Source organism: Danio aesculapii, chromosome 3 (genome assembly GCF_903798145.1).
Source record: "Danio aesculapii chromosome 3, fDanAes4.1, whole genome shotgun sequence".
NCBI classification, from domain to species: domain Eukaryota; kingdom Metazoa; phylum Chordata; class Actinopteri; order Cypriniformes; family Danionidae; genus Danio; species Danio aesculapii.
The window spans coordinates 62,627,369-62,651,396 of NC_079437.1; the positions used below are offsets into that span (position 1 = coordinate 62,627,369).

A 24,028-nucleotide genomic window follows, 5' to 3' on the forward strand; every position below is an offset into this window, starting at 1 on the left:
AGATTTTATTTTGACCGCTACTGTTGAAACCAGAAGTTTACACACACTCTAAAAAAGGAACATAACTATTTTTTTTTTAAAGATGTCTGATGGTAAATCATACTAAACATTTACTTTATTAGCTCTGTTAGGATTACTTAAATAATTTACATTTGCTAAATGCCAGAATCATGAGAGAATTTTTTTTTGAGAATTTCCTTAGTATTTTTAACTTTGCTTTTAAACTGTATAACTTTGGTCAGATGTTTTGGGTCTCCTTCCACAAGCTCCTCACAATAGTTTGCAGGAATTTTGGCCCATTTCTCCTGACAGAATTGGTGTAACTGAGTCAGATTTGTTGGCTGTCTTGCTCGCACAAGCTTTTCCAACTTTGCCCACAAATGTTCTATAGGATTGAGGTCAGGGCTTTGTGATGGCCACTCCAAAACATTCACTCTGCTGTCCTTAAAGCACATGTTAACTCATTTGGCAGTATGCTGAGGGTCGTGGTCTGTTAGGAAGACCCATTTGTGGCCAAGTGGTAATTTCCTGGCTGATGCCTTGAGATGTTGCTTCAGTATTTCTACATGATGTTCTTTCTTCATGATGCAGTCCCAGTCCAGTCCCTCCTGCAGCAATACAGCCCCACAACATGATGCTGCCGCCCCCATACCTCACAGTTGTGATGGTGCTCCTAGGCTTGTAAGCTTTCCCCTTTGTCCTCTAAATGTTACACTGGTCATTATGGCCAAACAGTTCAATCTTAGTTCTATCAGACCACAGGACATGTCTCCAAACATTAGTCTTTTCCCAGTGTCATTTAGCAGATTGTACTCTGGCTTTTGTTGATTCTGGCTTGTTGATTTCCCATGTTGTCACACAAGGAAGCAGTGTGTTTGAGGTTTTCATTTACTACTATTCGACAGTTGAGCCTCACATTAACTCTAATGTTGTCAATTGGCCAATCAGAAACCTCCAAAACCTTGACGCCATCATCTGAGCTTTTTCAGAGACTTAATAATCTTATTGTATGTAAACTTGACTTTCAAGAACTTTTACTTATATCTGTATAAACATGCATATTATTAATTATATAATATAACATTTTATTAATTATTATAAATTATAAATGTGATGTATACAATTTTTCAAACTATTTTACTTTCTTCCCAAGTGTAAATAATCTATAGGTAACTACTGTAAGAAAATATCAGCATTCAGTACATACTTTCAGCATTACCTTTGCTTGAAATGACCTGATTAAATAAGCTGCTGCTCCCAAGCAGTTTTGAGCTACCAGAACTAATGAGTTTTGAAGAACGAAACGATCCTGGACCGTGTCAAATCGACAATAACCAAATCCAGCTAATAGAGTAATCCACGAATGAAAATGGACCCCAGATCTGTCATGTTTACTAAATATTCAGCGAGAGATTCAGCTCTTTGTGCTGACACATTTGCTAGTCAGACACAGCATGAACAAGCATTCCCTGTCTGTTTCACAAAAACATAATTTTATTGCAAGTATTCATGTAAATCCAGTTAGGTCCATAAATATTTGGACATCGACACAATTCTAGGATTTTTGCCTCTACACAGCAACACAATAGATCTGAATTAAAATGAAGAACGTGCTTTACCTGCAGACTGTCAGCTTTTAATTTGAGGGGATTTACATCCACATCAGGTGAACGCTGTAGGAATTACAACAGTCTGCATATGTTCCTCCCATTTGTTATCAAAAGAATAATAATCATAAATCAAACTTTCACTTTAATACTTTATTGCAAGTCCTCTGCAGTCAGTTACAGCCTGAAGTCTGCAGCGCAGAGACATCAGCAGACGCTGGGTTTCAGCCCTGGTGATGCTCTGCCAGGCCTCTACTGCAGCTGTCTTCAGTTCCTCCTTGTTCTTGGGGCATTTTCCCTTCAGTTTTGTCTTCAGCAAGTAAAATGCATGCTCAATTGGATTCAGATCAGGTGATTGACTTGGCCATTGCATAACATTCCACTTTTGCTTGAAGACTCTGGTTGCTTTTGCAGTATGCTTTTGGGTCATTCTCCATCTGCACTGTGAAACACTGTCCAATGAGTTCTGAATTATTTGGCTGAATATGAGCAGAGAATAATGCCTGAAACACTTCAGAATTCTTCCTGCTGCTGCTGTTAGCATCACATCATCAATAAACACAAGAAAACCAGTTCCACTGACAGCCATACAAGCCCACGCCATGACACAACCACCACCATGCGTCACTGCTGAGGATCTTGAGCGGTTCCTTCTCCATACTCTTCTCTTCCCATCACTGATCTTGGTCTCATCTGTCCACAGGATGTTGTTCCAGCTTTGTGAAGGCTTTTTCAGAACTCTAATCTGGCCTTCCTGTTTTTAAGGCTCACCAATGGTTTACATCTTTAGGTGAACCCTCTGTGTTCACTCTGGTGTAGTCTTCTGTTGATTGTTGATTCTGACACACATCTATATATATAGTGTTCTTGATCTGGCCAGCTGTTGTGAAGGGTGTTTTCTTCTTTGTTCGTCCACCACAGTTGTTTCCATGGTCCTCCGGGTCTTTTGGTGTTGCTGAGCTCACTGGTGTGTTCCTTCTTCTTAAGAAGCTTCCACACAGTTGTTTTGGTAAGGTCTGATGATTTTGCTGTCTCTTTGATGTGTTTGTTGTGTTTTATCAGCCTAATGATGGCTTGCTTGACTGACTGTGACAGCTTTTTGTGGGAGGCACATATATGCAAACTGTTGCAATTCTTAAAGCCTGATTTTACCTGATTTGGATGTAAATACCCTCAAATTAAAGCTGACGGTCTGCAGTTAAAGCACATTTCATTATAGATCCATTGTGTTGGTGTAGAGGCAAACATGTTAGAATTGTGTTGATGTCCAAATATTTATGGACCTAACTGTATATATAACTTACTCAATATGGTCTGATGTATTTTACAATAATGTGCACCAACAGTACAGTTTGTGTAGCCAATGTTTCCAGTGTCTTTCACTTCAGCTTTGGATGAGTTTCTATGACTTAATAAAAACTGAACTTTTTTATTTCAGACCTAATTGAAGAGTATGAGGAGATTAAAGAGGAGGAACATCATGTCAAAATTGAGGACAAAACTAATTTACAGACTGATGGTATTTTGAAAAGGAGAGACAAGAATAGTTTCATCTGCACTCAGTGTAAAAAGAGCCTTGGAAGCCAAAGCAAACTTAAGATTCACTTGAGAATCCACACTGGAGAGAAACCATACACATGCACTCAGTGTGGGAAGAGTTTCAATCAGTTATCATCCCATAATCAACACATGATGATCCACACTGGAGAGAAACCATTTGCATGCACTGTGTGTAGGAAGAAATTCAGCCAATCATCACACCTTGATACCCACATGATGATCCACACTGGAGAAAAACCATTTACATGCACTCAGTGTGGGAAGAGTTTTAGCCAGTTATCATCCTTTAATCAACACATGAGGATCCACACTGGAGAGAAACCATTCACATGCACTCAGTGTGGGAAGAGTTTCGGCCACCCATCGTACCTTAATCAACACTTGAGGGTCCACACTGGAGAGAAACCATACACATGTACTCAGTGTGGAAAGAGTTTCGGCCTTTCATCACACCTTAATAAACACATGATGATCCACACTGGAGAGAAACCCTTCACATGTACTCAGTGTGGAAAGAATTTTGGCCACCCATCACACCTTAATCAACACATGAGGATCCACACTGGAGAGAAACCATACACATGTACTCAGTGTGAAAAGAGTTTCAGCCAATTATCATCCCTTAATCAACACATGATGATTCACACCGGAGAGAGACCATTCACCTGCACTCAGTGTGGGAAGGGTTTTAGCCACTTATCATCCTTTAAACAACACATGCAGATCCACTCTGGAGAGAAACCATTCACATGCACTCAATGTGGGAAAAGTTTTTGCCAATCTTCATACCTTAATAAACACATGAAGATCCACAGTGGAGAGAAACCATTCACATGCACTAGGTGTGGGAAGAGTTTCAGCCGATCATCAACCCTTAATCGACACATGAGCAGCCACACTTGCAAGAGAAACCATTCACATGCACTCAGTGTGGGAAGAGTTTCAGTCAATCATCACACCCTAATAAACACATGAAGATCCACACTGGTGTGAGAGGGTATATGTGATTTAAGTGTGAGAAGACTTTTATTACAGCTAGAGATCTAAAAGAGATCACTCTGTAGAGAAACCATACACATGATCATTGTCTACAGGGTTTTGCTCATTTGGCGCAACATATGAAAAGCATGAAGAGTTTCAGCCGATCAGAATCCTGGCCACAGCGCTCTGGATGAGCTGCAACTGTCTTTTTGGGAAGGCCAGTGAGGAGTCCATTACAGTAATCCACCCTGCTGCTGATAAAAGCATGAACAAGTTTCTCTAAGTCTTCACTGGAGACACAGCATCTGACTCCTGCAGTGTGTGTGAGATGATAGTGTGCTGATTTACTGCTCTGACATGACTACTGAAACTCAGATCTGACTCCAGAGTCGCACCAAGATTCTTGACCTTATTTTTTGTTGTTTGACCCTTAGAGCCAAGGTACGCATTCACCTTGAGAAGCTCATCTCCGTTCCCAAACGCATGACTTTAGTTTTCTATTTGTTTAACTGAAGAAAGTTTTGGCACATCCAACTGTTCATTTCATCAATCCATTGGCAGAGGGTGTCAATGGGGCTGTAGTCATTAGGCAGTAAGGCTCAGTAGATCTGAGTGTCATCAACATAGCTGTTGCAGGAGATTTGGTACTTTCTCATTATTTGGCTCAGAGGGAGCATATAAAGGTTGAACAAAACACCTGACGTTTGGAAAACCTGTGTATTTGCTTGTTTTGTTATTTTCAAGTTTAAGATTCTTTCTAGCTTACTACATTTACTTTTTTTGAGTAGAATACAAACTTGATGAATGTTTTATGATGTCAGCAGAATGACAGATATTACGTTTTACAGTAATAATATGCTTTTTTAAAGATTTTGACTTGGCTCGTAGAGTTTAGAATGAATATCTTCTCTTATCTCGGGTTCAGACACATCAGAGCTGATTGAACAATCAGTGCATTCGGCCTTTTCTCATATTGTCATGGTCCATTTTCATTGTTTGAAATTTGCTGAGATTTTTTAGTATGTCAAAGGATTTCCAACTGAACCAGAATATATAGTAGGAAGTGTGGCTTTCTTTTTGTACATCATATCCTCATGGCAAACTGATGGGAAGAGGGGCATGGCTAAGATCATAACTGAAGCGTCAAACTTACATCAACAGAAGAGCAGCCGCACAAATTGCAGAAGCAGATGCGTAGATGGAAGATTACTAAAACTATTCTTTTGGATTAACTTGCACAGAATGTTCACTAGAAAAATTGTCAATTTTGATTTCAAACAGACTTTAAATATAAACTACCTCATGTTCAGAGATTGCAGATTGCTCATTATCTGCTACTTATCAGGGGCCGGGTTGCAGGGCAGCAGTCTCAGCAGGAAAACCCAGACTTCCCCCTCCCAAGAAACTTCCATCAACTCCTACGGGGCGTTCCTGGGGCCTTACCATCAAGCCGTGAGTCATAGTCCCTTCAGCCTGTCCTGGGTCTTCCCTGAGGCCTCCTCCCGGTGTGACAAGCCCAGAACACCTCCTTAGGTAGAAGTCCAGGTGGCATCTGAGACGGAAGCAGCAATTCTACTCAGAGTTCCTCCCAGGTGACTTAGTTCTTCACCCTATCTGTGAAGGTGTGCCCTGCCATTCTGTGAAGGAAACTAATTTTGGCTGTTTGTATTTGAGATCTTGTCCTTTCGCTCATGACCCAAAGCTCATGAACGTAGGTGAGAGTAGGATCTTAGACTGACTGGGAAATAGGGAACCTGCCTTTCGGCTCAGCTCCTTCTTCCCTACAACTGACCAATACATTAACTGCATTACTGCTGCCGCTGCATCGATATGCTTTTCAATCTCACGTTCCTCAATCTCATCCACCCCTATTGCTTTACCCTTGCAGAGCTTGCAAACTACCTCATTGACTCAAGGTCAACAACTTTCCCTTCTGTTATAAATGGTGTTGGTGTGAAACGGCTTCCAAATCCTGAGACACCAAATGGTTTGCCAGAATCTCTTTTTAGCTGACCAGTAGTCGTCTTCCATGGTCTAACACCACCGCCCTGACTACAGCATGCATGGGCTGTCAGTACCTATCAGCTGCCACAGCAGTCCTTTAAACCAGCCAAGCCTGATAGGACTTCTTTAGCTTGACAACATCCCTTTCGGTGTCCACCACTGGGTTAGTGGAGTGCTGCAGGGAACTGGTCACTGGAACAGTTCCTCTGAATGTAGGAGTTGAAAATGCTTCTGCCATGTGGTTCAGCCAGACATTTACCTAAAGGTAAAATAAGGTAAATGGTAAATAAGAGGACCCAATACAGATCCCTGAGGAACTCCATGAGTCACTGGGACTGCATCAGAGTGACTGTTCTTTACCTGGACAAACTCTTCTGTCACTTAAGTAAGATGTAAACCAGCAGAAGGCATTATCAGCGATTCCAATTGAGGCCAGTCGATCTAGTAATATAGACAGGCTTTTATTAAAAAAATGCATCAAGTCAAAAGTAGAAGTGGAGATACAGTGACTGACAATAGTTTATCTTTTCATCAAAGATATTATGCTCAATGTTCTTGATATTGCGGAGAAAGACAGCGTAAAATAATATGCTTATTAGTAAGAATGTTCAGTGTACTTGCTTCTTTTTTTGTCTGTCTATTCTAACTTTATTTCCAGGAGCCACAAGAACCAGGTCCTGAGGTCAGGGAGAGCTCGCAGTTGAATGAAGTGAATGAGCCTGATGACTGAGAACAGCTGGTTTGATAAGACAGCTGAGAGTTCAAGAAACAACCTTGAGTTTTTATAACAGATTGTCTCCTGCATGTGTATGTGCGCCCAATGGTTCAGCTTTTACAGGTCGAAGATCAGCTCCGAATAGTCTAGGGTCGGCCTGACCCCAAAGAACCATGCTACCATCCATATCTGGACTCGGATACAATCCCTCATTGACATACATATTTAGAATGATCTATCTTTGCTTTAATCAATCGGAACGGTTTACCTGAATCAGGCCATTTCTGGTCTTGTGTAGAGAGTATAATTGCTGTGTTGTACTGTAAGTCAGATCAGCCTGTGAACTCAGCTTGAGTGTGAAGCCCTTCTGTCATAGAACTGCAAACAATCCTCAGTAAACTTTATTTGAATCTCTGACTCCGGCTCTTCTTCTTCTGACAGACTACTCATTCTTTGGGTTCAAACTGTAAAATATCCCTACATAAACCCTTATCTAACCATCAATAATGAATCTTACAAAATGGCTAAAACATTTTGATTACAGCAGTTTATTTATTCATTCATTTTCTTTTTGGCTTGGTGCCTTCCTTTATCAGGGGTCACCACAGCGGAATGAACCGCCAACTATTCCAGCATATGTTTTACACAGCAGATGCCCTTCCAGCTGCAACCCAGTACTGGGAAACACCCATACCCACTGTGACGCCCTGCATATCTTTATTGTGGTAAAATGGATATCAAATTTTTTTGGGTCATGCCGCGAACATTAATACCAACTATGCAAGGGGTGTCCAAACTCGGTCCTGGAGGGCTGGTGTCCTGGAGAGTTTAGCTCCAACCCTAACCAAACACACCTGAACCAGCTAATCAAGCTCTTTCTAGACATACTAGAAACTTCCTGGCAGGTGTGTTGAAGCAGGTTGGAGCTAAATTCAGCAGGACACCGGCCCTCCAGGACCAAGTTTGGACACCCCTGAACTATGCATTATTGTCCACACTTGCTGTCCGCCATGTTGATTTTGTTCAAAAACCTTCTTTTGCGAACTCCTACACCGTTAGTTCAATTTTCACAAAACTCAACTTCAATCATCTTCAGACCATGCTGACCACAAGTTATGCAAATCATGTGGATCAGCAAATCAGTTGTCATTTATGGCATCGCCAAATGAGTTCGCATAATGTCAAATGATTGTTGCTTTTGGCCTCTGGACTATATTTATTATTATTATTATTATTTTAAATAACTCTGCTTTAAAATGTTTAAAATGCAATTTGTTTGAGCTCATTTTTCAGTTTTATCACCTGATAATTAGAGACTTTAAAATGTGGCGACTGACCAATCAGAATCAAGTATTCCAGACAGCCATGTAATAATCCCAGATAACAACCACAAAACTAATAGTCACTGATCACATCAATATGATAACACATTCACATCTGTCAAGCTGCTGTTTTAACCGTTTGGCTCCATCTTGTGTCTGAATAATATGTAGGTTAGCATACGCTCCATTCAGAAATGTTGGTTTCTGTTAGCTTTGTCTTTTTAATTAAAGATATTACACTATACTCAGAGCTCTGTTTATTGTTGAAGTTTTATGTTTTCTGACAAGTAGCCATGTAATAATCAGTATAAAGTACATCCAGGTCATTGTTTTTGCAGCTGCTGATAAACCTGTCTGCTTCAGGGCATGTGTCCACTGAAGCGTTTTTTTTGCGTTGCAGAAATGTTAGCGCTGTTCTAATAATGCTCACATGTGAGCGCTTCCACTGTCAAAGCTTTAAAATCTCCACACTAAATGATGACGGCGTCACTGATGTGCTTCTGCTGTTGTAGTGTTTGAGAAAGAAAGAACAAAGTCGATAGGGAAGCCAGCTCTCGGAGGCCCGTTTTCACTCCTCGACCACAATAATAAACCCAGCAGGAGGGAGGATTTCCTCGGCCGCTGGCTGCTGATCTACTTCAGCTTCAATAATACACTCATAGTACAATAAAAAGAAGAAAAACAAATATACCAAGGGGAAATGAATAAAACCTCACTCTTTAAAGGAGGAAATTAAACCAGTTACACACTTCAGCTGTTTTTAAAGACTTTTTGTAACAGAATTCATCTGAAAATAATGCAGAATTTTAGAAAGAAAAGTCTTAAAAAGGTTTCTGCATTATAAATTTACATTTCTGCATTTACATTTCTATTTAATTACATAATATTGAGAAACTTAATTTTCTTCTTATGTAAAGTTGGCGGTTCATTCCACTGTGGCGACCCCTGATAAATAAAGGCACTAAGCTGAAGGAAAATGAATATAAAGTCCTGTTTAGCAATGAACAAAAGCAAACAAGAAATACAAATAATTCATCTTCTGTGCACAAATCATTCCCTTTCGCCAGAGATTGACTGACATACAGGCAGCCAATCAGCTTTCGCTGTGCTTCTACAAGCAGCCAATCAGCTTTGTTCGTTCAACGTGCAGGCAAATCTCCCGCCCCCGGCGCTCAGTCTGAGGCGGAGAGCGGAGAGTGCAGAGCTTTGCTGTTTGCTGTTGAATTCCTTTAACTCCACTTCTGTTACGGGTGTTGTGCGTCTATTCAAAGTAAGTGTATTATATCTGACCTTTGTAGCGTTCGCAGATTTGCTGCAATTATCTTGCGGGTTGAACTGCTTTAACATATGTGCTCAATGCTAATATACTCTCTTGTTTTTAGCTCGATGCTACGCTGTAAACACTTGTGTAATGCGTTACTCACGGGTTATCTACAGGTGCAGTCTTAAAATGTCTTAAATCTCAAAACTCAAATTTTAGACCTTAAAAAGTCTTAAATGTACTGAAATATTGTGTTGTAGGTCTTAAATCTTTTTTTAAACAGGTCTTAATTTTCCTTTGTTCATGTATTGCTATCAAATCTGGCCAAAACCCATACAATCACCAACAATCATCTCAATAAAACTTTAAACTTTTCATTAAAAAGCTCATTTTTAACTCTCTTTATCATAATGGTTTAATTATTTACATTACAGTAACATTTGTGTAAAAGTTCTCCATCTATTTACTGCTGAAGACACCGACATTTGTTCATTTTTATTTTAAATAAAGTGTAAATTTGCAAAGAAAAGTGTATGGATACAAGTAGAGCTTGCATGTTTTTACACAATATTTTAATATTTAGTTAAGAAATAAACTCAAAAATATTTTATTAGTAATGTATTATTGTATTATTAAATTATAATAATTTTTTGGAAAGGGCAAATAAAAATCTTTTCCATCTGGGCCATTTGAACAATTCATTAGCCTTTAGCCCTTTATGGGTCTAAGATTTAATTCCTAATGGTCTTAACCCTAAGCTTGTATCTGGGCACCTTTCATCTGTGTCTCCATCTCATTCATTCACTAAGTGCTTGTTTAATATTGATCTTTTTAACTTAAAATATGCTTCTGTACACCTCTGAAGAGACGCAAACGCTTTATTTAGCAGTAAAACAGAATGTGGGATTAGTATAATAGTATAAAACACTTAATAATTAATTTATTAAAGTATTGAGAGATAAATGTAAGCAATCAGAGACATGATCACGCTGCACACATGAGATGTAGAATCGGCCACTCAAGACTTACACACACATTATTGAACAGGGAAGAGAAACCTATGTGTAACTTGTGTGAGAATATTTTGATGGTAAAAACATATTTGAACAGAATGTATATGTTTAAATGATATTAGAGAATGTTTTTATTCAGGAAATATTTGAAGGCAAATGTTTAAAAATGTGTTTTCTGGAGGAATTTTACAATATTTATCATTGATCAGACTGACAGAGCTTATAAGACTTTATCAGTGTTGCTGTTATTTGTGTGTTTTTAACTGATTAATGATGTTTCAAAAACACTTATGATTGTCAATTATATATTGAATATTTAATACAAGTGTTGTCATGAATATAGCCAGTGCTGCTGATATGGCATTAAAATATAAATATAAAATGAACAGAATATGTTAATTAGAATAATTATCTCCTCCTCCAGTGAAGCTCCTCCTCCTCCACTGAAGCTCCTCCTCCTCCAGTTCAGCTATAAACACTGGAATATTCCCATCAGGCTCCAGTGAAGAGTTGATTGAAGGACAGCGAGAACATGAGTGATCCAGAACCCTGCAGAATTAAACATGAAGACACTGAACAACAAATAGGTTGGTGTTTATTATTGAGTCGTAACAATGTATTTTTGTACTCTTTTCTTTTAAATTTTGATGACTGTATTCAGCACAAACTGTGCTGTTAATTACAAAATTAATAAAACTGTTTACTCATTCACTTCATCCCCAGGGGTCGTAGACTGCGTGTACGAGTTTTGATGCATCTTCTACTCATAACGCCAAAAAGAACTTAAATTGCACTCTCAGTTTTGATCGTACAGATAAGAGCAATACATCTATCTATAATCTGTCAGGTGTCTATTTTTTATTGTGTACACTCACAATGACAACAACTGTGTGCTTTTGCAAAATAAGGATAATAAACAATGTAGGCATTCTCTCTTCTCATCGAACTGTTTTTAGAAACGCGTCTGTAAAAACACACATGAGGCATATATCTATAGAAAACTTGAAGTGTCTACTTAAATGCATCGAGTCCATGTTGAAAACAAACATTGTTTGGTAAAGTAATCAGTATGAAACCAACGCTATGTCTAGTTTCTCAGTCTGAGCGCATCATTTATAATGCGGTCATGCCCATGAGGCTTTGTTATTACAATCGTCCATGTGAGACACTTGCTCCTTGAATACATGAGAGAGAGAGAGAGAGAGAGAGAGAGAGAGAGACATACCTGCATAAAGCTTGGAAGGTGAACTTTCCAACTCCAACTCAACCCAAAGTCCAGGGTCAGCCGCGGTTGTTCTTGTAAAAAAAAAAAACATGGCACAAACCGGTTCTGTGTTGATTATAGACGCCTCTATGATGTTACCATTAAAGACTCGCACCATCTTTCTTGGGTGAAGGACACCCTTGTCAGGTTTTCTAGTGCCTGACAAAAGAGCCAAACAAAGAAAAGACTTCCACTGGTGCTGGGTTATATCAATTTTGCATGATGCCAATGGGCATCTCCAATGCACCACCCAGTTTCTAGCGGTTACTGGAACTTGTGCTTCAAGGTCTACACTGGAGCATTTGTTTGATCTACTTGGATGATGTTATCCTCTACAGTGCTGCTTTTCCACAACACCTACAGGACTTGCATGAAGCTTTTCAGAGATTTCATACAGTTGGTCTAAAACTTAATCCAGGTGCCAGTAAGTATGCTCCTCCATTTCCTTTTTGGGCCACTGTGTTTCCAGTGTCTGGATTGAGCCAGACCCATTAAATATTGATAAAGTGAGGACATGGCCAATTCCAATATCAGCCACACAGGTCAGGGCTTCTCTGGGTCTGTGTTAATATTGTCATCGATTGATTAGGTAATTCACTGACATGGCTGAACCCTTGTACCATCTTAGACACAAGGGAGTTCTATTCACTTGGTCAGTTAAAGCAAATTAAACTTTCACTGAACTGAAACTGGTGCTAACTTCATCACCCATTATAGCCTCTTTGAATTTTTTGGCTCCTTTTCTTTACATGGATGCTTCTCTTCATTCTGTAGGCTCTGTCCTCTCACAGAAGATAGAAGGAAAAGAAAGTGTGATTGCATACACCAGTCACGTCTTGGTCAAAACATTAGACAGAGAATTGTATGCCATTGTGTGGTCAGTTCACTACTTCCGGCATTATCTTGCTTGTCACCCGTTCACTACCATTATGAATCACGAACCTTTGGTCGGTCTTAAGAAACTTCCCCTTGATCATGATCCTACTGGTAGACGAGCTCGTTGGTCCATAGAATTGCACCTGTATGTCTGGCATATCACTCATTGAGATGGAGCTGAACACCTTAATGCTGATGCTATGTCCAGGCGGCCAGATACTAATCCTGCAGAATCTGACCGTTACATTCAGGGCGGCATGTCCACCTTTTCAGTAACAACTCAGACCACATTAACACCTTTGCAACAAGGTCGGTTGCAGCTCACACCCAAACAAAAATGTTCTTTTGCCTTCAACCATTACACGTCACAACAGCAAATCTCGATCTAATTCAAAGTGACTGGAATGTGGAGTAATGTGGACTTATAGAGACTACGTGGGACTTCCCCATACCTCCTCCCTGGACCTAGTTTAGTCGACCTATTATCCACTATGGTGTGACTTGGTTTTAGTGAATGACACTGCTCACCGCCACAGCAAACTGCATCCACATTGGTTAGGCCCTTGCAAGGTTTTACAGTTCATATGCCCCTTTGGTAGTTCCACCCCAGTTAATTTTGAAGTCTGTGATGTATCTCATCCTCATGCAAAAGCAAAAAAATCCTTACAATTGCATGAAACTGTATATTACTGAAACGCAGAACTCTTATACCCTTACCCCTCTCCCTCCCCTGCTCAGCCATACACTCTAAATGCATTGTCAGGGCTCCTACCACCCTACATTACACCTGTGCCACCAGGACTCCCTACACGTCCGGTTCCATTGGAACCTCCTTAGTTACAACCACAGCCCCAATTGTGCTCACCTGAAACCCTACAATCATTCGGTCCTATGGAAAATGGCTAGGGCTTGAACTCAAGACTTTCGCCTCAAACTCAGAGAACACCTGATGCAAGACTGTCAACAGGTGTTTCTGAATCACTGGAGACTCCAGTGTCTACACGAAATGTATTTTCCAGGACACATCGATTGCTTTATCATTTGAAAGATAATTTTTTTATATACAGACTTTGGGTAACGTTGAGTTAAGCATATATACAGTTTTTGTGCTGAACTGTGTTATAGAAATGCTAACATTTCTTGTAGGGTAAGGGAGCACTATGTTGGTTGAGATTTAAAGTGAAACTAATATTCTATACCTTTAAATAAGATTGGGAATAATATTGTGGGATCAAAGACTCGCGATTGAGATTGTGCGAGAGAATGTTCGGAAAGAGGAGAGAAAAGACTAGAGAAATTGCACGGGGTAACTGTTGTGGCTGATTTATGGTGTACACCCTGTATGTTTAATAAATCACAGGTTAATACCTGCCAATCGAGCTCTGTGTGTCTTCTTTGCAACTGAGCACTAGAGACAGCGTGTGGTAAGAACTGAAGAGTTTACATACAAAGCCCAACACGCATTACAACCTTTCTTTTTTGTGTGTTATGTTGTCGTGAACTGGTGTTTGATATACTGTGTGCTGACGATGAATGCAATAATTTTGCAATAAATATACCTGTTATTGTTACATTCCTGGTAGTACAAGCCAAGATCAGTGTGTTGACTGCCTTTATTTAGCTCTAAAACTAGCATGGGTGCTAAGGTTGTGTAATTAACACAATGAAAGTGTTGGCAATGCATTTGTTTTCCCCTAAATTGATTTGCTGTACAATAATGTGCATCAAAATTACAGTTTGTGTAGCCAATGTTTTCAATATCTTCTCACTTCAGCTTTTGATGAGTTTCTATGACTAAAAATTGAACTTTTTTTATTCCAGACTTAATTGAAGAGTATGAGGAGATTAAAGAGGAGGAACATCATGTCAAAATTGAGGACAAAACTCATTTACAGACTGATGGTATTTTGAAAAGGAGAAACCGGAATCGTGTAATGTGCACTCAGTGTGGAAAGAGTTTGGGAAGAAAAAGCAAACTTAAGATTCACATGAGGATCCACACTGGAGAGAAACCATTCACATGCACTCAGTGTGGGAGGACTTTCAGCCAATCATCACACCTTAATCTACACATGAGGGGCCACACTGGAGAGAAACCATTCAAGTGCACCCAGTGTGGGAAGAGTTTCAGCCAATCACCACACCTTAATCAACACATGATGATCCACACTGGAGAGAAACCATACGCATGCACTCATTGTGAGAAGAGATTCAGTCTATCATCAAACCTTAATCAACACTTGAGGATCCACACTGGAGAGAGACCATTCATATGCACTCAATGTGGGAAGAGTTTTACTCATTCATCATCCCTTAATAAACACATGATGATCCACACCGGAGAGAAACCATTCACATGCACTCAATGTGGGAAGAGTTTCTCTCATTTATCATCCCTTAATGATCACCTGAGGAGCCACACCGGAGAGAGACCATTCACATGTACTCAGTGTGGGAAGAGTTTCTCTCATTTATCATCCCTTAATAAACACCTGAGGATCCACACTGGAGAGAAACCATTCACATGCACTCAGTGTGGCAAGAGTTTCTCTAATTTATCACCACTTAATGAACACATGAGAATACACACTGGAGAGAAACCATTCATATGCACTCAGTGTGGGAAGAGTTACTCTCATTCATCAACCCTTAAAAAACACCTGAGGAACCACACTGGTGAGACTGTGCGTCTGCAGTATACCTGGGCATGAAGTTGGGAAAGCCTATACATTTACTTTTTTGAGTGGAATGTGGCCTGCAGCTGTGCAGACTGATCAGCTCTTATGTTGCTGCATATAGTGAAGCACAAGGGCTGTAACTGACTGTGACCATCGTACCATGACGAATTCATGTACAGTTCACGTGCTCTTGTGGCAAATACAGAATACATTCACACCAGTTGATCCACTATTTTCCCAGTGAAACTAATAGTATGTGTGACAAAGGAGTGCTGCTGTGGGTGAAAGTTGAAATTGTTTTATCTTCGCACGGATTCTAAACATGCAGTGCTGCAAAAGACTGGAGTGTATAATGGTCACGCGTGTCCAAAAACAATGGAAATATAAGATGTTGGCTGGGTTCGAAATCGCCTGCTACTTGGTAGGTACTGCATTTGAATTTTAAATGTACTACTCTGCCGTTAGAAAAGTACATTCTATACAGTATAAATGTAAGCAGAATGAATAGAACTCTACATCTGTCATTTTGTCACGATCATGTGACCTACCAGCGTCAGTTGCGTCGCTTCACACCCATTCATGAATTCTCTCACGGGGCATCATGGAATATCCCAGTGAATATTGACTAAACTAAGATAGTGGATAATGAAAACCTCTGATTTAGAATGAACAACTTAACATATCTCACATGTTCAGATACATCAGAGCTGATTAATCTATTTCTGCATTCTGCCTTTTCTCGTATCGTTGTCTGAAATTTGCTGAGACTTTTTATCATGTTGGTGTACTTCCAACTGAAAGAATGTAGCGTGGTGGGCGTGGCTTTCTTTTTGTGTATCGTATCCTCATAGCAAACTGATGGGAAAAAGGGCATGGCTAAGAACATGATTGAAGTGTCAAACTCATCAACAGGGGAGCAGCCCCTCCAAATGCAGAAGCAGATGCTCATTTTTCCCATGGATTAACTTGCACAGATTAATTGTTAACCTGAAAAATAAAAATATTTAATGTAAATTTTGATTTCACAAAGACTTTAAATCCAAACACTTCATCAAGTTCACAGGTTGCATTTAGTTATTAAAAAAAACAGTAAAATTGTGAGTGTCAAGTCAATCTCTGCTACTTATCTGGGGCTGGGTCATAGGGGCAGCAGTCTCAGCAGGAAACCCCAGACTTCCCTTTCCCAAGAAACCTCCCCCGGGGTATTAAGTAAGATAATAGACTGACCAGAAAATTAAGAACTTTGCCTTTAGGCTCAGCTCCTTCACCACAACAGACCAGTACACCAACTGCATTACTGCTGCCGCTGCACTGATGTGCCTTTCAATCTCCCGCTCCATCTTTCCCTAACTCTTGAACAGAAACCAAAGGCACTAGAACCCTATCGGTGTTAAGGCTGACTTATACTTCTGCGTTGAGTAATCGCCGTGACCCAACTGTTCTGACTACAGCACCCTTGGGCTGTCAGCACCTATCAGCTGCCTCAGGAGTCCTACAAGCCTGGAGGACTCCTTCAGTTTAATGGCATTCTTTCCGGAGTTCACACCAGTTTTGTAGAGTGTTGCAGAGAATTGGTCACTGGAACAGTTCTTCTTAAGGTAAGAGTTGTAAATGCTTCTGCCTTGTGGTTCAGCCAGACATTCCCAGAGGACCCCCACAATATGTTTAGGCCTGCCAGGTCTGTCTGCTCTTTTTCCTCTGCCAGTGGATCCAGCTAACCACCCTCTGTCCTTCTCTTTACACAAGTTCCAAGACATACGGTCAGAGATCAGATGAAACAATCACAAAGTCGATAAAGGACCTCTGGCCTAGTGTGTGCCATATGCACTGATGGAAACCCCTTATGCTCAAACTGCTGGTGTTTGTTATGGAAAAACTGACTAGCACAGAAGTCCAATAAAAGGACACCATTCGGATCAGGAAGGTCATTTTTCCAAATCACACCTTTCCAGTTATTACTGTCATTACCTAAATGGGTGAAAGTCCCCCAGTAAAACAAGTAAAACCTATTCATGGCACCTCTCAGCACCCCTCTGAAGGACTCAAAGAAAGGGTACTCTGCACTTGTGTTTTGCGTGTAAAGCTTTTGGTCAGCTAATTAAACACATTGAGGACCACCATGACGTCACCCGGTTCAGTTGAGTCGGGGCCTCACCGTGCACCCAGGTCTGGGGTTTGGGCTCATATGCAAGTGGCTGGGTTTTAATCCCATGGAACCTGGCCATGCTCCGCTCGGAGCAATGTGGGACCAACCTCCTGCAGCCCCACCACCTGCAGGAGGAGCTGTAAGGGGCTGGTGTATTGTGGAATGTGTGGTAGTCGAAAGTCAGGACCACAACAACCCAATTATCAGGCACAGAAACTGGCTCTTGGGACATGGAATGTCTCCTCACTGTGAGGGAAGGAGACCAAGCCGGTGCGGGAGATAACCCTAACCCTAACCCTATGGTATCGACTAGAGACAGTGAGGCTCACCTCCATGCACACCTTGGGCTTTGGATCTCAACTTTTTGACAAGGTCTGCACTTCTACTCTGAAGTTGCCCACAGTGAGAGGCTTGGCTACTATGTGTTGAGAGTTTTCCCTGGGTGAAAAATTTTGCACCCTGGCCTTGGAGTCCTTGGAAGGGTTGTTGTCTAGCGTAAGGTGCTCAGATTGAGGACTCTATTGTTGTACTTGGAAACCTTAATGCTAATATGGGTAATGACAGTGGTACCTGGAGGAGTGTGATTGGGAGGAACAGCCACTCTGATCTGAATCTGAGTGGTGTTCTGTTTTTGGACTTCTGTGCTTATCACAGTTTGTCCAAAACAAACATCCACAGGACACCCTAGGGTGGGGTCGATGATTGACTTTGTGGTTGTATCATCTGATCTTTGCACATATGTTTTGGACACTCAGGTAAAGTGAGTGGCAGAACTGTCAACTGATCACCACGTCTGCCTGAACCACAAGTCAGAGAAATTTTCAACTCCCCTCCGGAAGAGCTTTGACCAGATCCCAAGAAAGGCTGGAGACTTTGAGACAGAGTAGTTCATGTTCTCCAACTCTATTGTTGACGCAGCGGTGTGGAGCTGTGCCTGTAGGGCCTGTGGTGCCTGTCGAGGTGGCAATCCACGAACCCAGTGGTGGACACCGGTCAAGCTGAAGAAGAAGTCCTACCAGACTTGGTTGGCTTATAGGACTCCCAAGGCAACTGATGGGTACAGACAGGCCAAGCATGCTGTTGCCTGGGCGGTTGTAGAAGCAAAAACTTGGGCCTGGGAAGAGTTTGTGAAGACCATGGAGGAAGACTACCAGTCAGCCTTAAAGAGATTCTGGCAAACTGTCCAGCATCTCAGGAAGGGAAAGCAGCTCCACATCCAATGACACTTTTTACAGCGGAAATTGAGAGCTATTGACCTCAACTGGGAATGTTGTCAGAGAGTGGAAATAATATTTGAGGATCTCCTCAACCCCAGTGACATGTCTTCCACTGAGGAAGCAGAGACTGAGGATGCAGGGCTGGACACACCCATCACCCAAGCTGAGGTCACTGAGGTAGATTGCAAGCCTCACAATAGAAAAGCAGCAGGGGGTTGATGAGATACACCCTGTGTATCTCAAGTCTCTGGATATTGCGGACTGTCTTGACTGACACATCTCTAACGTCTGGGTCTGTTTTAACCATAGGGGGATCACACTCCTAAGCCTCTGTGGAAAAGTCTGTGACAGGGTACTGGAGAGGAGGACAGTGTTGCAGAGGTAGCTGACTGATTCCAGCCCAAAAACTACCCATAATCCACCGAAATGCAAAAAAACCCCAGCAAATTTCTTCCAGGTCATGGTACACTGGACCAGCTCAATACCCTCATGTGTTTTGTCCACATGTGGAGAAGGCATTCCATTTTCTGTTTCTAGGGTTGCAGTGCATCTGTGGCCACATCCCTTCATTGTGCATTTCCTAGGGTGTAAACAGGGGTTTATGACGACATTGACCAGGTGTATTTTTTTAGTAGTTACCAAACTTCATTCACTGTAGGCTCTGATATGATGGGATATGTCTCGTGTCTGTGAGGCAAATAAGTCAAGCAAAGAATGAGAAAGCATTCCCTATCTGCTTTACAAATTTAACAAACACATTTTAATTATGAATATATATATATAAATAAAATAGACCCTTTTCATATCTGTGCCTCATCAATATGACCAAAAATAACTTGTTTAATCGCATAAGAATGCACTTGCACGTATGTGTTAATGGACCCCGGGGGTTAATGTAACAAAATCTAACTAAACATGATCTGATTTATTTTACATTAATGTGCATCAGAATTACAGTATGTGTAGTCAATGTTTACAGTGTATTTTCTGACTGAGTTTCTCTGACTTACTAAAAACTTTACTTTTTATTTCAGACCTAATTGAAGAGTATGAGAAGATTAAAGAGGAGGAACATCATGTCAAAATTGAGGAACGTGATAATTTACAGACTGATGGTGATTTGAAAAGGAAAGACAAGAATCGCTTTATCTGCACTCAGTGTGGGAAGAGTTTGGGAAGAAAAAGCAGCCTTAAGATTCACATGATGATCCACACTGGAGAGAAACCATTCAGATGCACCCAGTGTGAGAAGAGTTTCAGCCAGTCATCAGCCCTTAGTAAACACGTGAGGATCCACACTGGAGAGAAACCATTCACATGCACTCAGTGTGATACCAGTTTCATACAATCATCAAACCTTAATAAGCACATGATGATCCACACTGGAGAGAAACCATACGCATGCACTCAGTGTGGGAAGAGTTTCAACCAATCATCGAACCTTAACCTACACATGATGATCCACACTGGAGAGAAACCATTCACATGTACTCAGTGTGGGAAGAGTTTCAGCCACTCATCAACCCTTAAAAAACACATGAGCATCCACACTGGAGAGAAACCATTCATATGCACTCAGTGTGGGATGAGTTTCAGCCAATCATCCGCTCTCAAAATACACATGATGATCCACACTGGAGAGAAACCATTCACATGCCCTCAGTGTGAGAAGCGTTTTGGCCTATCATCATCCCTTAAGTTACACATGTTGATCCACACTGGACAGAAACCATTCACATGTACTCAGTGTGGGAAGAGTTTCAGCCACCCATCAACCCTTAATAAACACATGAGGATCCACAGCAGAGAGAAACCCTTCACTTGCACTCAGTAGCCGCTTTTGCCCTGTGTCTTGTATACCTCTTTGTGTAGTGATCTGACAGCTGTCCAAAAGACCACCATTGACACCTCACACAAAGAGGGCAAGACACAAAAGGTCATTGCAAAAGAGGCTGGCTATTCACAGAGCTCTGTGTCCAAGCACATTAATAGAGAGGTGAAGGGAAGGAAAAGATGTGGTAGAAGAAAGCGTACAAGCAATAGGGATAACCGCACCCTGGAGAGAACAGTGAAACAAAGCCCCTTCAAAAATCTGAGAGAGATTTACAAAGAGTGGACTGCAGCTGGAGTCAGTGCTTCAAGAACCACGACGTACAGATGTACGATGCCATAGATCTGCCAGAGACAACAATGCAGAAGAGCTGAAGGCCACTATCAGAGCAACCCAGGCTCTCGGAACACCTGAGCCGTGCCGAACACAGACTGAACAACTCCATGCCACGCTGCATTGCTGCAGTCGTTCAGGCAAAAGGAGCCCTCGCTGAGCTCACACTCTTCATCTTCATACTATCCAGTTGGCCAAGATTTCTAAAAATTCTTTCTTTGTATTGGTCTTGAGTGATATTCTACTTCTCCGAGATACCGACTTTGGGGTTTTCATTATTTGTCATCAGAATTATACACTATGAGTCTGTGTGGAATGAACGCGTACGTTATACAAGTTTCACTTCTTGATGGATTTAGTAAAATAAATATTTTAAAGGTATTCTGAGTGTATGACCAGCACTAGGGTTTTTCACTCAAAGGACTGCCTTAATTCTGGGTGAATTTTATTGGCATGTAGCATATTTTGCCCTCGCGCTATAATGTTTCTGATTTGGTTTATTTCTTCTTTTTACCAATTAACTCATTAGCACATTAAGGATTCTGACCTTGCTTTACTGCACAGATCCCTCTCTTTATCTTAGTTATATATAGCCTAATTTAATTCAGTCATTGATTCATTTTCCTTTGGCTTAGTCCCTGATTTATCATGGGCTGCCACCGAGCAAGGGACCGCCAACTACTCTGGCATACGTTTTAGGCTGTGGATGCCCTTCTATTTAAATGTGAAGCTGCGGTCACACTTGAGTTTTCTTCCCATAAACTTCCATTCATACGCACGCGAATGCGTCAGACCGGAAACACGGGGTGATGCGTCAAGTTTCGCAGGTTGCTGAGGTGCAAAGTTCAAGCTTGGTGAACTCTGACCTGCGAAATCGCATCACTTGACTGCATGAGACCAATCGAGGATTAAAACAGGACCTCTCTGGACAGAAACTTAAAACATTAAGCAATCGCTCGCATTTTTTAATGTCTAATCATCTTGTTTAATCCCGCCCCCTTTCGCTGCGCCGCACGACAAATTTCGCACGCACAAAGCCCAGTGTGACCGCAGCTTTAAAGTAGCCTAATTTTGTTAATGAAAATCAGCAATAAAGTGACAAAATGACCTCCCACTCCCCTCATTTGGCGGACGCAGGGGTGTAATGAAACCAAACTTATATTTCACGGAGCACAGATGTCCCCCATCACATTGATTTTGTGTGTTTTTGCTCTATAACCCAAGTGGAACGGTTTAAGTTCTGTTTTTGTTGCTATTTAAAAGTTTCTGTTGTCCAAATAATTGTTTTAGTGACTGATATTAAATTAATGAGTATTAGGCAAATGCTGCTTTATTTTTAGTTGGCTGTACATTTATTTGAGGGGGGCAGAGAGAAATTCTGCTTTGCAGTGTGTGACCGCCAGTGTTGGGCAAGATAAGTTAGTACCCAGGGAGCAAAGAATTCTGGCCCAGATTTGGCCTAAAGCTGGCACAGCAGGCATTTATCCGGCACTGGCATACAGCATGTGGGCCAAACATGGCCCAGGTTTGGCAGAGGTAGCGCTGTCTTTAAGGTGGCACACAAGACTTGGGCCAGATATCAAATGTAGTCCTTGGGCCAGAGGTTGAAATGTATATGTGGGCCACATAGTTTGGCCTGTCTTGACCCACTTTTAAAATACATTTTTTGAGTAAAGAAATAATTCTATTAATCAGGTTGTTTTGAGAAAAAGCACGGCCATAAAGCGAAATGCTTCATGGGTTTATCAAATTCCCTGCAGTCGTGACACACCAACATATCTGGCCCAGGTATTAACTTGGCTGAGACTTGGTCCAGACACCCAATTCAACAACACAGAAGAGCTAAAGGCCACTATTAGCAAAACTTGGGCTTCATATCAACTCAGCAGTGCCGCCAACCATCACATTGCTGGAGTAACTCATGCAAAATAGCCCTGAACAAGTATTGAGTGCTGTGCATATATGTACAGTCCAATATTTCTGTTTAATCCTTTTTCTTTATTGGTCTTAAGTAATATTACAGTTTTCTGTGGGGAGTCATGGTGGCGCAGTGGGTAGCATGATTGCCTCACAGCACTCAGGTCGCTGGTTCGAATCCTGGCTGGGTCAGTTGGTGTTTCTGTGTGGAGTTTGCATGTTCTCCCCGTGTTGGTGTGGGTTTCCTTCGGGTGCTCCGGTTTCCCCCACAGTAGAAACACATGCACTATAGGGGAATTGATCAACTAAATTGGCCGTAGTGTGTGTGTGGGTGTTTCCCAGTACTGGGTTGCAGCTGGAAGGGCATCCGCTGTGTAAAACATATGCTGGAATAGTTGGTGGTTCACTCTTTATTAGTTTCAAAAACACAGATCTCTGTACAACACCTTAAAAAAACGTATAATAATTTTACATTTTTTTATTTAGCTACATCAGAATTGTAATTTTTTTTACTCCCAGCTGTATTAAAAATACTTATGCTGAATAAAATGTGTATGTACACAATTATGTTTGGCTTTTGACACATTATTTTAGATATGTGGCTAAGAAATAGCAAGTAAGGGCAAGTAAAAATCTGAACCACTGATCCGATCGGGCCAGCAGAAAAAATTCTTAGTGTTCAGCCCTGCATATGCTGGAATAGTTTGGTGGTTCATGCCACTGTGGCGACCCCTGATGAATAAGGGACTTAAGCTGAAGGATAAGGAATGAATGAAGCATCCAACTGGGTCATGAGATGAATGTCAGGCAGTCTGACACGTCTTTATATCATGTGGAAAAATACATAGAGGAGTTAAAAGATCAGCTACGTGGAATTTAAAAATGTAATGGAAAGTAAGAGTGAAGGTCAAGGAAGATCCAGGACTGACTGGAAGGGCGAATATAATAAAACAGGAATGAAGACTAAGTGAAAACAGCAGATGGCAGCGATGCGACCTATTGATGCCAGCTGCAGTTAAACACCACAGAAGAAGAGAGCAGAACTCCACTTCTGTTCCGGGTGTTGTGCGTCTATTCAAAGTAAGTGTATTATATCTGACCTTTGTAGCGTTCGCAGATTTGCTGCAATTATCTTGCGGGTTGAACTGCTTTAACATATGTGCTCAATGCTAATATACTCTCTTGTTTTTAGCTCGATGCTACGCTGTAAACACTTGTGTAATGCGTTACTCACGGGTTATCTGGGCACCTTTCATTTGTGTCTCCATCTCATTCATTCACTAAGTGCTTGTTTCAGAGGTAT

The 24,028-nt window shown here is 41.2% G+C and overlaps 1 pseudogene; it reads left to right on the forward strand.

Moving 5' to 3' along the window:
- Positions 1 to 24,028, forward strand: part of LOC130220626 (zinc finger protein 91-like) — a 30,574-nt pseudogene that overhangs the window by 1,169 nt on the left and 5,377 nt on the right.